Here is a 16,348-nt window from a genome sequence, read left to right on the forward strand (position 1 = left end):
AAACTCTAGAAAATGCACACTGAAGATATGTACATTTGTACAAACTGAATGCAAATTTTACATTAAAAGAAAAAAATCTATAAGCAAATTTTAAACTTTAGTTAATATGTGTAGCAGTTTGATATGATTATGAATTCCAAACATAGATATTGGATTATGTTTGTAATCTGATCTGTACCTGGGCATGATTGAGTTATGGTTAGGGCGTGAGTCCCCACCCACAGATAAAAGGCATGGCAAAGAACAGAGTTGAGGGTTGGAGTTTGATGCTGAAGACTTAAGCTGGAGCCCCGGGAAGTAAGCTCCCAGAGGAAAGAGAAGCCAGACCCAGGAAGAAAGGAACCTTGAATCCAAAGAAAAGCAAGTCCCAGGAACACAGGGAACCCAGGAAGCCTGAACCCTCGCGACATAGGTAGCCATCTTGCTCCAAATAGGTTTGGTGAGGGAAGTAACTTATGCTTTATGACCTGGTATCTGTAAGTTCCTACCCCAAATAAATACCCTTTATAAAAACCAATCAATTTCTGGTATTTTGCATCAGCACCCCTTTGGCTGACTAATACAATATGCATGCTAAAGGATTTAGGGGAAAGTATAGTGATGTCTGCATCAAACGCATAAAAAATAAAACAGATAATGAATGGATAGAAGGAATGTTAAATGGATAGATAAGTCCAGTAAATGCTAAAATTTACAGGTGGGTATACAGGTGTTCACCGTAAAATTCTTTCAACATTACTATATGTTTGCAGCATTTCCTAAAAAGAAGTAGAAAAACATTATACAAAACAAAAATACAAAGCGGATATTTTTATTTTAGTTTATTATTATTATTTTCTCTTTTTAAAGTAGATATTTTTAAACAAAGACAAGGCGAGTTGACTTTTGGAAAGCACAAAAGGTAATGAAGGGACTTCCAGGATGATGGCGCACTAGAAAGACACAGGACTCTTCCCAGAAAAATAACTAAAGGACAGCCTGAAACGGCCTGGAAAAAAATGTTCTAGGGTTTAGGACACCAGGGGAAGGCTGGATGCAAGCCAGAGGAGACAGAGGCAAAGGAAAAGAATCACAACGGCAAAACTGAGTTAAAAGCCTCAGCCACAAATACTGGCATCCTCCCCCACAAGATAGATACTTTTGAACTCTCAGACCTTGGGCCTGAGGCTACAGACAAAGGAGGTCCCAGGGATTCATCTCCCCAGGAAATGAGAGGGACACAGCTTAAGGCTGACTCAGCTTTTGGGGGTGGGGCACGATTGTTTGCCCTGGGAAGACGGACTAAAGAGATCCGACCCTCTCAGTCTCCCACTCTACTTACCAGGATTGGGTGTTAAGGATGCAGAGGGGAGTGAAATGATTTCCTATCTGGGAAAAGAGTGGGGGCTGCCAGGAAAGGTTGGAGAACTGCCTGGGAAAAAGTTTGGATTGCAAGGCTCTTAGCCTTGAGGCAGGAACCTCTATCATATTCATACAGTTTGTGTTGCAGGACATACACACCTACCAGGCTTTGAAATGAGACGGCTGCCAAAGAGCACCATCTGTTGGCAGACCAAAGAAGTGCACATGAAGTAATTAAAAGTAAATGAGGGGAAGCGGATTTGGCTCAACTGATAGAACATTGGCCTACCATACGGGAGGTCCAGAGTTCAAACCCAAGGCCTCCTGACCCGTGTGGTGAGCCGGCCCACACACAGTGCTGATGTGTCTAAGGAGTGCCACGCCACACAGGGGTATCCGCCGCATAGGGGAGCCCCATGCGCAAGGAGTGCGCCCTGCAAGGAGAGCCGCCCCGCACGAAAAAAGCACAGCCTGCCCAGGAGTGGTGCCGCATACACGGAGAGCTAACACAGCAAGACAACGCAATAAAAGAGACACAGATTCCTGGTGTCATTGACAAGAATAAAGCAGACACAGAAGAACACACAGCAAATGGACAACGGGGGGAATAAATAAATAAATAATAAATTTTAAAAAGTAAATGAGGGAAGCAGATGTGGCTCAAGCAGCTGGGTGACTGCCTACCACATTGGAGGTCCCTGGTTTGGGTCCCGATGTCTTTTAAGAAGATGAGCAAGGCAGCAAGCTGACATGATAGGCTGGCGTAGTGAGCTGACACAACACATGACACAATGAGAAACACAACAAGTGGGGAGTGGGGATGGCTCAAGGGAACAGGCACCTCCCTTCCACATGGGAAGTCCCAGGTTCAGTTCCTAGAGGCTCCTAAAAAGAAGACGAACAGACAATGAAGGGACATAGAGAGCAGACAGCAAGCACAAACAACAAGGTGTGTGTGGGGGAATAAATAAATTAAATAAATCTTAAAAAAAAAATAAGTAAATGAGAGAGGGTTTCTTGGGCCTTAACAGCCTCCTAATCCAAGGTTCTAGGAAGTTGCAACCCATTACTAGGTCCAGGGCCCAGATTCGAGCAATAGGGACCATCCTAAAGACCTAGAATAGATTGAACCAAGAATCAAAGAATGGCAGTAACACAGCCTCCCGCCACTAAATCCCTATGAGAGAGAGAGAGAAATTGAGTACCAGAGTAAACGCACCATCATAATCAGATGCCCAGCCAGTGGTCTTGGCCCAGTGGTTAGGGCGTCCGTCTACCAAATGGGAGGTCCGTGGTTCAAACCCCGGGCCTCCTTGACCCATGTGGAGCTGGCCCATGCGCAGTGCTGATGCACGCAAGGAGTGCCATGCCATGCAGGGGTGTTCCCCGCATAGGGGAGCCCTATGCGCAAGGAGTGCGCCCCATAAGGAGAGCTGCCCAGCACGAAAGAAAGTGCAGCCTGCCCAGGAATGGTGCCGCCTACACAGAGCTGACACAACAAGATGATGCAACAAAAAGAAACACAGTTTCCCGTGCTGCTGACAACAGAAGCGGACAAAGAAAACGCAGCACATAGACACAGAGAATAGACAACTGGGGTGGGGGGCGGGAAGGGGGGAGAAATAAACAAATAAATAAATCTTTAAAAAATAATAATAATCAGATGCCCAGACATCAGCAAAAAATTACAAGCCATATTAAGAAAATGGAAGAAATGGCCCAAGCAAAGAAATATATCAAAGTCCCAGGTGAGACACAGGATATGAGACAACTAACCAATGAGGTTCATACAAATCTCCAAAATCAAATTAATGATTGGAAAGACAACATGGCTAAAGAGATAAAGGACAGCAACGAGACACTGGGTAAGCACAAAGCAGAGTTTGAAAACACGAATTAGGGAAGCAGACTTGGCCCAGTGGATAGGGTGTCTGTCTACCACATGGGAGGTCCACGGTTCAAACCTCCTTGACTTGTGTGGAGCAGGCCCACGTGCAGTGCTGATGTGTGCAAGGAGTGCTGTGCCATGCAGGGGTGTCCCTGCGTATGGGAGCCCCATGTGCAAGGAGTGTGCCCCATAGGGAGAGCTGCCCAGCGTGAAAGAAAGTGCAGCCTACCCAGGAATGGTGCCGCCCACAGGGAGAGCTGACACAACAAGATGATGCAACAAAAAGAAACACAGATTCCTATGCAGCTGACAACAACAGAAGCGGACAAAGAAGAACATGCAGCAAATGGACAAAGAGAATGGACAACTGGGGCGGGGGGGGGCAGGGGAGAGAAATAAAAAGGTTAAAAAAAAAGAAAACATGAGTTAAAAAATAACAGAGTTCATGGGAATGAAAGACACAACAGGCGAAATCAGAAACACATTGGTGGAAGTGGATGTGGCTCAAGCAACTGGGTGCCTACCCCACATGGGAGGCCCCAGGTTCAGTTCCTAGTGCCTCCTAATGAAGAAGGGCTGCAAAAAGCTGCAAGTAGAAGTGACTCAAGCAGTTGGGCACTCACCTCCCACATGGGAGGCCCTGGGTTTGGTGTCCAGTGTCTCCTGAGGAAAACGAGGAGACAAGGAGCAGACAGATGAGGGAACTATATCAAGGGGTAGAATAGAAATTAAAACAAACAAATAAAATATCAGTAGAGGCAAACAATGGCAGACTCAAAGTGATGGAAGAAAGAATAAGTGATATCAAAGACAGAACAGTAGAAATTGAAGAAAGAAAGGAACAAAGAGGGAAAAGAATGGAAAAAATAGAGCAAGGTCTCAGGGAGTTGAATCATAACATGAAACACAACAATGTACATGTTATAGGAGTCCCAAAAGGAGGAGACTAGGGAAAAGGGGGCAGAAAGAATATTTGAGGAAATAATAGTTGAAAATTTCCCAAGTCTCATAAAATAAATGAGCTTACACGTCCAAGAAGCATAGCATACCCTAATCAGAATAAATGTGAATAGACCTACTCCAAGACACAGGCTACCTAGAATGTCAAACGTAAAGATAAAGAGAAAATTTTCAGAGCAGCAAGAGAGATGCAAACCATCACATACAAGGGATGTCCAGTAAGACTTAATGCAGATTTTTCATAAGAAACCATGGAGGTAAGAAGACAGTGGTACAATACAATGAAGATACTGAAAGAGATAAAATGTCAGCCAAGAATTCTTTATCTAACAAAACTGTCCTTCAAATATGAAGGAAAGTATAAAATATTCACAAACAGAAACTAAGAGAGTTCATAAAAAAGAATCCACCTTTGTAGGTAATATTAAAAGAAGCCTTAGAACCTCAAAGAAAAAGACAGGAGGAAAGGCTTAGAGGAAAGTATAGAAAAAAGAATAGCAGAAAGAGTAGCAAAAAGAATTTAAAAGAAAAAAATATATATGAAAATAAGACATGACATATGAAAATGAAAGAACAAAATGATGGAAGTAAATAATGTATTTATAGTAATATCATTGAAAGTGAATGGATTAAATTCCCCAATCAAAAGATGTAGTCTGACAGAATGGATTAAAAAACTTGAGCTATCCATATGCTGCCTACAAGAGACTCACCTTAGACCCAGGAGTACAAACCAGATGAAAGTGAAAGGTTGGAAAAAGATACTACATGCAAATAGTAACCAAAAAAGAACCGGGGTAGCTATACTAATACCAGACAAAACAGACTTTAAATGCAAAAAAGTGACGAGATATACAGAAGGCCATTATATATTAATAAAAGGGACAATTTACCAGGAAGAATTAACAATCATAAACATCTATGCACTTAACCAGTATGCACTTAACCAGGATGCCCCAAATTATGAGGCAAACTCTGGCAAAACTGAAGGAAAAAGAGACAGCTCTAAAAAAACAGTTGGAGACTTCAACATACCACTCACATCCTTAGATAGAAAAACTAGACAGAAGATCAACAAGGAAACAAAGAACTTGACCAGTATGGTAAACGAGCTAGACCTAACAGACATATACAGAACACTACACCCAAACTCAGCGGGTTATACATTCTTCTCAAGTGCCCATGGATCTTTCTCCAGGATAGACCACATGTTAAGTCATAATGCATCTCCCAATTAAAAAAAAAAAAGATTGAAATTTAACAAAGCACCTTCTCAGATCATAATAGAATGAAACTGGAAATCAATAACAGACAGGGAAGAGGTAAATTTGCGAAAAGTATGGAGGCTAAACACCAATTCCTTAATAATCAGTGGGTCAAAGAAAAAACTGCAGGTGAAAACAGTAAACATACTGAGATGACTGAAAATGAGAATAGAACTTATCAAAACTTGTGGGATACAGAGTAGTCAGTCTTGAGAGAGATATTTTTAGCCTCAATGCCTATATTTTAAAAAGTGAAAAGAGCTAAAATCAAACCTCTAAATGAACTACTAGAGAAACTAGAAAAAGAACAGCAATCATTCCTAAAGCAAGCAGAAGGAAATAAATAACAAAGATAAGAACAGAAATAAATGCAACTGAGAACAAAATCAACAACAGACAAAATCAACAAAACCAAAAGCTGGTTCTCTGAGAAGATCAATAAAATAAACAAACCCCTAGCTAGACTAACAAAGAAAATGAGAAGATGCAAAAAAATAAAATCAGAAATGAAAGAGGCAAAGTTACAACTGAACCCACAGAAATAAAAAGGATCATAAGAGGATATTATGAGAAACTGTACGCCAACGAACTAGACAATCTAGATGAAATGGACAGATTCCTAGAAATGCAGAACTAACCTATACTGACACGATATGAAACACAAGAACTTAAAAAACCAATCATGAGGGAAGCAGATTTGGCTCAACGGACAGAGTGTCTACCTACCACATGGGAGGTCCAGGGTTCAAACGCAGGGCCTCCTGACCCGTGTGATGAGCTGGCCCATGTGCAGTGCTGCTGCATACAAGGAGTGCCGAGCCACGCAGGGGTGTCCCCCACGTAGGGGAGCCCCGTGCGCAAGGAGTGCGCCTCATTAGGAGAGTCGCCCAGCACGAAAAAAGCACAGCCTGCCCAGGAGTGGTGCTGCACACATGAAGAGATGATGCAGCAAGATGACACAACAAAAAGAGACATAGATTCCCAGTGCCACTAATAAGAATACAAACGGACACAGAAGAACACACAGCAAATGGACATAGACAGCAGACAACTGGGGGCGGGGAGGAGAGAGAAAAACAAACAAACAAAAAACAATCACGAGAAGCGTGTCCAGCATTCAAACCCAGGGCCTCCTGGCCTGTGTGGTGAGCTGACCCACACGCAGTGCTGTTGCACACAAGGAGTGCCATGCCATGCAGGGGTATCCCCCGCGTAGGGAAGCCCCATGTGCAAGAAGTGCAGCCTGCAAGGAGAGCCACCCCACGCGAAAAAAGCACAGGCCGCCCAGGAGTGGTGCCGTGCACATGGAGAGCTGACGCCACAAGATGACACAACAAAAAGAGACACAGAGGGAAGCGGCAGTGGCTCAGTTGGGCTCCAGTCTACCATATGGGAGGCCCTGGGTTCGCTTCCTGGGGCCTCCTTGTGAAGGCAGGCTTGCCCACACGCTGTGGAGAGTCGTCAGCCCAGGCGCCACAGAGTGCCGCCGGCCCTCGAGCATTGCGGAGAGCCGACTCAGCAAGGTGATGCAACAAAAAGGGAGACAAGCAAAAAAAACGCAGAACAGCGTGCAGCAAATGGACACAGAGAACAGACAGTAAGCAAAAAAGCTGCAAGGGGGGGATTAAAAAAAAAAAAGAAACACAGATTCCAAGTGCCGCCAGGAATGCAAGCAGACACAAAAGAACAAACAGCAAATGGACAGAAGAGAGCAGACAACTGGGGGGGGGGAGGGGGCAGGTAGGGGAGAAAAATAAAATAAATCTTTAAAAAACAAAACCAAACCAAAAAAACCAATCACATTTAAAGAGATTGAATCTGTCATCAAAAATCTCCCAAGAAAAGACCAGGACCAGAGAGCTTCACAGGTGAATTCTACCAAACACTTCAAGAAGAATTAACACCGATCCTGTTGAAACTCTACCAAAAAATTGAAAAGAGGGGAAAATTACCCAACACATTTATGAAGCCAACATCATCCTAATACCACAGCCAGATAAGGCTACTACAAGGAAAGAAAATTACAGACCAATCCCTCTAATGAACATAAATGCAAAAATACTCAACAAAATACTTAAACTAGAACCCAACAGCATATCAAAAGACTTATACATTACAACCAAGTGGGATTTAATCCTGGTATGCAAAGCTGGTTCAACAAAAGAAAATCAATTAATGTAATAAACCGTATTAACAAATTGAAGGAAACTACATGATCATCTCAATGAATGCAGAAAAAGCATTCAGTAAAATCCAGTATCCTTTTTTGATAAAAACACTTCAAAAGACAAGAATAAAAGGAAAATTCCTCAATGTGATAAAAGGCCTAATGAAAAACGCACAGCCAAAATCATACTCAATGGGGAAAGGTTGAAAGTTTTCCCTCTAAGCTTGGGAACAAGACAAGGATGCCCAGTGTCACCTCTGTTTTTCAACATTGTACTAGAAGTTCTAGCTCTGGCAATTAGCAAGGGAAAAAAAAGCATCCAAAGAGGAAAAGAGGAAATAAAACTAATAAAACTCTTACTGTTTGCAGATGACATAATCCTATATCTAGAAAATTCTGAAAAATCTATGACAAAGCTACCTTTTGAGCTTAAGTTCAGCAAAGTGGCAGGATATACAAGATCCATACACAAAAACCAGTAAATTTTTTGAACATTAATACTGAACAATTTGAGGACGAAATCAGGGGGGGAAAATCCATTTACAATAGCAACAAAAAGACTCAAATATCTATGAATTAATTTAACCAATGGAGTATAGGACCTATATGCAGAAAACTACAAAACAATGCTAAAAGAAATTTTTTTTTTGAGTTTTTTTTTTCCTTCCAAATTTTATTTTATTTTATTTTTTAAATATTTATTTATTATTATTATTTTTAATTACATTAAAAAAAATATATGAGGTCCCATTCAACCCCACCGCCCCCGCCCTAAAAGAAATTTTAAAAGATCTAAACAAATGGAAAGAGAGTCCATGTTCATGGATTAGAAGAATAAATATTGTGAAGATGTCAATCTTACCCAAACTGATGTATAGATTCAATGCAATACCAATCAACATTCCAATAGCCTACTTTACAGAATTAGAAAAGGCAATTACCAAATTCATTTGGAAGGGAAAGAACACCCAAATAGCCAAAAGCATTCTGAAAAAGAAAAGCAATGTGGAAAGAATTTCATTGCCTGACCTTGAAACATAATACAAAGCTACAGTGATCAAAACAGCATGGTACTGGCATAAAGGTAGACACATCAATCAGTGGAATAGAACTGAGAATCCAGAAATAAACTCTCTTCTATACAGTCAACTGGTTTTCGACAAATCTACCAAGTCCACATTACTGGAGTAAACAATATTTTCAACCAATGGTGCTAGGAGAACTGGATATCCATAACCAAAAGAACGAAAGAGGACTCCAATTTCACTCTTTATATAAGAATCAATTCAAACTGGATCAAAGACCTACAAATAAAAGCCAGGACCATAAAACTACTAGAAGAAAATGTATGGAAATATCTTAAAGAAAGACCTTGTGGTAGGTGCTGGTTTCTTGGACCTTACACCTAAAGCATGTACAACAAAAGAAAAAAACAGATACATGGGAGCTCCTCAAAATTAAACACTTTTGTACCCACAGGGCTTTGTCAAAAGGGTGAAAAGGCAGCCAAATCAATGGTAGAAAATAGCTGGAAATCACATATGTGATAAGGGTTTAATATCCATGATACATAAAGAGGTGTTACAACTCAATAATAAAAAGACATATGACCCAATTAAAAAATAGGCAAAGGGAAGTGGATGTGGCTCAAACGATTGAGCTTCTGCCTACCACATGGGAGGTCCCAGGTTAAAGAAGATAAGCAAGACAATAAGCTGACAGGTTGGGCAGGTGTAATGAGCTGACACACCAAGATGACACAACAAGAGACACAAGAAGGAAAACATATTAAGAGAGACAACAAAGCAGGGAATGGAGGTGCTTCAAGCGATTAGGCACCTCTTTCCCACATGGGAGGACCCAGATTTGGTTCCTTGTGCCTCCTAAAAAGAAGACCAGCACACACACACAAAAACCAGACACAGCAAATGCAAACGATGGGGCAGGAGGAGAAATAAATAAAATAAAATTTTTTAAAAAATATGCAAATGGCCTGAATAGACATTTGTGCAAAGAAGAAATACAAATGTCAAAAAAACACGAGGGGGAAACGGACTTTGGCCCAGTGGTTAGGGTGTCCGTCTACCATATGGGAGGTCCGCGGTTCAAACCCAGGGCCTCCTCGACCCGTGTGGAGCTGGCCATGCGCAGTGCTGATGCGCGCAAGGAGTGCTGTGCCACGCAAGGGTGTCCCCCGCGTGGGGGAGCCCCCACGCGCAAGGAGTGCGCCCGTGAGGAAAGCCGCCCAGCGTGAAAAGAAAAGTGCAGCCTGCCCAGGAATGGCGCCGCCCACACTTCCTGTGCCGCTGACGACAACAGAAGCGGACAAAGAAACAAAAGCAGACAAAGAAACAAGACGCAACAAATAGACACCAAGAACAGACAACCAGGGGAGGGGGGGAAATTAAATAAATAAATAAATCTTAAAAAAAAAAAAAACAAACACGAGGGAAGCAGATTTGGCTCATCTGATAGAGCATCCACCTACCATCTGGGAGGTCCCGGGTTCAAACCCAGGGCCTCCTGACCCATGTGGTGAGCTGGCCCACATGCAGTGTTGATGCGCACAAAGAGTGCCATTCCATGCAGGAGTGTCCCCCGCAGAGGGGAGCCCCACACGCAAGGAGTGTGCCCTGCAAGGAGAGCTGACCCTCGTGAAAAAAGTGCAGCCTGTCCGGGAGTGGAGCCACACACATGTAGAGTTGATGCAGCAAGAAGACGCAACAAAAAGAGACACAGGTACCTGGTGACACTGACAAGAACACAAGTGGACACAGAAAAACACACTGCGAATGGACAGAGTGCGGACAACAGGGAGAGAAATAAATAAATCTTAACAAAAAAAAAGATTAGAGAAATACAAATCAAAACTACAATGATATATTATTTCACACCTATCAGAATGGTGACTGTTAAAAAGACAAAGAATTGCAAGTGTTGGAGAGGATGTGGAGAGATAGGAATGCTTATTAACTGTTGATGGGAATGAGAATGGTATAGCCACTGTTGAGGACTGTTTGGTAGTTCCAAAGAAGTTGAATATAGATTTGACACGTGATTGGCAATACTATTACTGGGTATATACCTAGAAGAACTGAGAGCAGTGACACAGACATCTGCACATCGGTATTCATAGGGTGTTATTCACAATTGCCAAAAGTTGCAAACAACCCAGGTGTCCATAAACTGATGAAAGGATAAACAAACTGTGGTATATTCACACAATGGAATACTAAGCAGCTGTAAGAAGAAATGAGTCGTAAAGCATATGACAACATGGATGAACCTGAAGGACATTATGTGAGTGAAGCAAGTCAGACACAAAAGGACAAATACTGTATGATTGTGCTACTATTAACTAAATATATTGTGTAATCTCATGGAGTTACTAAATTGATTATGGGTCACCAGAAAGTAGAATGAGTTTACAGAATGGAAAGATGAGGGTTAACTTGTGTATAATTGGTAGAAAGGAGGGTGTTAATCTGTGGAAATGAACAGAAAAGGTGAAAGCCCAACATTATGTTAGTAACCAGCAGTGCTATCACGTGGGTATGCCAGTGGTTGGAAGGGAAAGTCTAAGGCCATGTATATTACTAGAAGGAAAGCTAAAAAATGCAACATGGCACTGCATAGCATAGTAAACCTCATGTGAAATATGAATATGAGTAAAATTACATATAAACGATTGTTTTTCTTTGAATCTGAACAAGTATGTGTTAACACTACAAAATGTTAATATCAGACAAAAAAAGAACCATTGTGCTAAGTGAAAGAAACCAGATATAAAGTACTACGTATTGCATGATTCCATTTATATAAAATGTAAATATAAATCAATTTATAAAGATGAAATTAGATTAGTGGTTATGTAGGACTGTGGAAGGAATGCTAAGGGGTGTGGAGTTTTTCTTTTTGGATTAATGAAAATAGTTCTAAGATTTTTTTGTGGTAATGAATGTACAACACTGTGATTATACTAAAAGCCACTGATTACACATCTTGGATAGATTGTATGGTATGTGACTCTATCTCAATAAAACTGCTTAATAAATAAATTGTGCAAGAACAGCCAGAAGTAGCAGTTATATATAGTAGGGGAAACATGGAGAGATTGAAAGGTAAAGAATTTTCTTGTTTGTCTTTTTATTATTATCGAAATAATGAGAATGCTCTAATAATGATTGAAGTGATGAATGTACAACTATGTGATCATACCAAATACCATGACTGCACACTTTTGATGAATTTTATGCTTTATTAATATGTATCCATAAAATTCATTTGTTTAAAGAAAAAAGAAAAGGTAATCAAGGTCCTGATGTCCTAATCCTTCAGTTAAGGACACCTGGATTATATGACTGCTCAGAATAATATGCAAGAAATGCAAGATTATCCCTGCCTCAAATGATAAGAGCTAGAAAGGCTGTGTTCTTGTTTCTCATACTCTAGCAGATAAAGCACAAAAGTTGCCCTATTCTCCTGCTTGGATTTTGTACCTGAGCAAATGATATAAAAAAGAAAGGAAAATTTAGATCAGTACAACTCAAAGTGTAAGATGTAAGAAATTGATACTAAGTGCTTAGAAAGTTTTATAGCAATATAACATTGCTGCAATATCCAAATGCATGACCAGTGGACTCATCTCAGTGAGCAGAGTAAGAACCAATTTGGGTATTATGAATCCTGCATAGAGGGCAACCACTGTGTACTAGTCATGTGCAGGAGAACCACATTAAAATGTCTGACATTTTATAGTCAACTAATCCAAAAGTGTATAAAATCCTGTATCCTTTTCTTTCACCAAAAGACAGTTTAAATATAAATATAGCTTTAAAGGATAAATTCTTAAAACTGACTTTCAGGGAACAGATAGGGCATCCGCCTACCACATGGGAGGTCCAAGGTTCAAACCCAGGGCCTCCTGACCCATGTGGTGAGCTGGCCCATGAGCAGTGCTGATGCGTGCAAGGAGTGCCGTGCCATGCAGGAGGGTCCCCCATTTAGGGAAGCCCCACGCGCAAGGAGTACGCCCCATAAGGAGAGCCGCCTAGAGCAAAAAAAGTGCAGTCTGCCCAGGAATGGCACTGTACACAGGGAGAGCTGATGTAGCAAGATGATGCAACAAAGAGAGACAGATCCTGGTGCCACTGATAAGGATAGAAGCGGTCACAGAACACACAGCAAATGGACACAGAGAGCAGACACCTGGGAAGGGGGGAAATGGGAGAGAAATAAATAAAAAATAAATCTTAAAAAAAAAAAAGAGAGAGAGACACACACAGATTTCGGATGCCACTGACAAGAATCCAAGTAGACACAGAAGAACACACAGCGAATGGACAGAGAGCAGACAACTGGTGGGGGGGAGTGGGGAAGGGGAGAGAAATAAATAAAATAAAATAAATTAAAAAAGAGAGGGGAAACGGACTTTGGCCCAGTGGTTAGGGCGTCTGTCTACCATATGGGAGGTCCGCGGTTCAAACCCCGGGCCTCCTTGACCCGTGTGGAGCTGGCCATGCGCAGTGCTGATGCGCGCAAGGAGTGCCTTGCCACGCAAGGGTGTCCCCCGCGTGGGGGAGCCCCACGCGCAAGGAGTGCGCCCGTGAGGAAAGCCGCCCAGCGTGAAAAGAAAGAGCAGCCTGCCCAGGAATGGCGCCGCCCACACTTCCCGTGCGGCTGACGACAACAGAAGCGGACAAAGAAACAAGACGCAGCAAATAGACACCAAGAACAGACAACCAGGGGAGGGGGGAAATTAAATAAATCTTTAAAAAAAAAAAAAAAAAAAAAGAGAATTGACTTCCAATAAAAGATTAGAGATGGATTTTTAAAATACAGTAACACTTGCTTCACTATGGATAAAACTTAAAAATAAATATCCCCAGCTTTCTCAAATTGCTCTAAAATCTTCTTTTCCACTCCTCTAACATAACAATGGGAGACTAGCTTATCTACTATGAAGTTATTAAAATAAAATACAGAAACTATTTCGATATACATTATCCCCACCAGTAACTTTGTTGTCAATTCAATTTATAACATAAATTAAGAAGCAAGAAGAAAACTCTTGCTGACTCAGCCATTACATTTTAAACCTTAAATACTGGTATACACAGTGCCTTCCATGTGCACAAAGCCATTTAATATGGGGAGTCACTAATTCACTTCTAAGTGTTGGTTATCTTTCAAAATGACTAAAAAGTTACAAGTAAAATAGTAATTCTCCGTAGTAACTCCCTACATATATTTTGTAAAAGAATAACATGTATAGTTTTTGTAATTCTTTTGCTTTTTTTCTATTATGGTTCCTTGGGGGTTTATTTCTTGAAATGTAATGTTATACCTGTCAAATTCAATAAAAATTTGGGATTGTATCTTGAATGCCTTTTCCCCCTCATTTCATTTTTCTGTTCTTTTTTCTTTTAGATTTTTTTTTAACTTCAAAAAAGACTTAGATTACATAAAAGTTACATAAAAAATATAGGGGGCACTTCTTGTTACTGGATCTGAACACCCAAAAGATGACAGACTCAGAGGACCTTCTAACGGTAAGCTAGAGAGGGATGTGTGAGGAAACCGAAGGAAAGATGTGTGAGGAAGTTGAGTCCAGGTTAATGAGCGAGACTTGGTGTGATTCAGGAGCTCCTTTCCCACCACATCAGGAGGCACACTGTACCAGGTGTCCCCCCGCTGGTGAGCCTAGTGATGTGACTTTTAATCACTCAGTCAAGGTGTTGTCTCCCAGATCTTGGCATTGTAAAGGCAAGCACCAAAGGCATCCACAAAGGAAACAAACTATGTTCGCTGGAAAACTAGAAGATCTTGTGCCATAAGAATCCACACCCAAACCCTTGTCTTCAAAAAGAAATAGCCCTTAAAATGGGTATATACCCAACAGTACTGCAGATTTGGTTCAAGAACCATAGAGAAAAACTCAAGAAAGCAAAACACAAGTATATTCAGCAAAAACAAGAGGCTCAACAACCACAATTACCAGACGAAGGAGTCAAAATCAGTCCTTCCAAGAGAAACATGGACATGCCACACAGAACCAGAAGTGTGATTGCCCTGTCTCCTTAGTTTATACAAATAATTCAGTACCCTTATTCCAATTTAGCATCTGTCCCAACTTTGGAGTCTCCACAGACCACTCTGCTGGTCACAAAATGGTCCATTTTGGCTGCTGCTAAGATCCTAACATATACTGTCTCTGTCCCATTTTGTAATCCCAAACCCTTCCCCCAAATTTAGCTTCTAATCATTTTGTCTCTTCATCTCTACCAAAAAAAAAAAAACTTAAACAGCATTAAAAATTTTTTTTAAATTGAAAAAAAATATATATGGGATTTCCATATATACGACCCCCTCCCACACTTTCCCCCATTAACATCTTTCATTAGTGTGGTACATTTACTACAGTTGATGAACTCATATTGAAGTATTGCTACCAATCATGGTTAGAACTTTACATTATGGCTTACATTTTGCACCATACAATTTAGTAGGTTTTCACAAAATGTATAATGGCCTCTGTCATTGCAAGATCATGTAGAACAATTCCAATGTTCCAAAAATGCCCCATGTTGCACCTATTCTTCCCTCTCCCTCCCCTCAGAACCTCTGGTGATCACTGTCTTTATAGCATTGTTACAAATTCTTCCATTACTAGAATAAAAATAAGTCTACTCTGATCCTTGGTTGCACTCCCCCCTTATGTCTGTTCATTCCTCAATCTTGAGGACTTTGGAATGGAGATACCCACTCTGCTTCTGTTTGAGAGGGGGTTTAGATTCTTTGGGGCAGATGGATGGAACTATCTTGCTTGCAGTTGTAGATACTGTTTTTTGGGATAGGTGTCCATCATTATCGTTTTGTCAGTTGTCCTAGGCAAGTCCTATGAACTCCAGGTGTTGACTGCAACTCTGCTGAGATTCGGGGCTCAACCGGCATATGAACAAACTGAAGATTTAAGTCTTGGGGACATATATATGAGTATAGTGCTAATGATAGGTTCAAATAAAAGGAGAAGAACCATGTGTAAGAAAATTATAAATGAGTCTAATAACTCTGTTACATTGGGGAGACAGGTTAACATTTATTCCAAGGTAATGTCCACTGACGGGGTGCTAATTTCCTTAGGTTTTCTGCCCTGCCTGAGTATCCAGATGTGTGTAGAGCCCTCAGGAACACCCCTGCTTGAGGAACTGTTTACTGTGGTAGTAAGTGAGATCCTTCTGAGACATACATAAGCATAACTTCTGGAATTAGCTTCTGATTCACTTTGAAATCTCTTAGCCATAAAAACTAATTTGCATTTACGATTTCTCCCTTTTGGTCTAGGTCTTTCTCCAAATTCATTGTTAGCTGGTACTTGGTATTAATCCCTCAGTGCTGGGGAGGCTTGTCCCTGGGAGTGATGTCCCACGGGGGTGGAGAAGGTAGTAAACTTATTTCCTGAGTTTGGCTTAGAGAGAGGCCGCATTTGAGCAGGAAGTAGGCCCTCAGGTCTTAGGCAGTATATATTAACAGGCCAGGTTTCGATTTCACAAGAACAAGGTTCATAATTACAAGCATCAATATCAAAGGTCTGCACATTGGTCTGCCCTCCTTTGCTAGGTGCGACGGCTTGCTCGGTCGGTAGAGGTGGGGTCTGGCTGCGGACGAGGGGTCGGTCCAGCTCTGGACGAGGGGTCGGTCCCGCTTGGGACGAGGGGTCGGTCCCAC

General features: G+C 41.4%; 1 protein-coding gene across 1 annotated transcript in view; it reads right to left on the bottom strand.

Annotated features, from left to right (window-relative positions):
• The window catches only part of SAMHD1 (SAM and HD domain containing deoxynucleoside triphosphate triphosphohydrolase 1), a 71,695-nt gene that overhangs the window by 20,215 nt on the left and 35,132 nt on the right, over positions 1 to 16,348 (bottom strand). The gene's annotated exons all lie outside the window — the stretch shown is intronic.

The sequence above is a fragment of the Dasypus novemcinctus genome, chromosome 24, assembly GCF_030445035.2.
Source record: "Dasypus novemcinctus isolate mDasNov1 chromosome 24, mDasNov1.1.hap2, whole genome shotgun sequence".
Taxonomy (NCBI): Eukaryota; Metazoa; Chordata; class Mammalia; order Cingulata; family Dasypodidae; genus Dasypus; species Dasypus novemcinctus.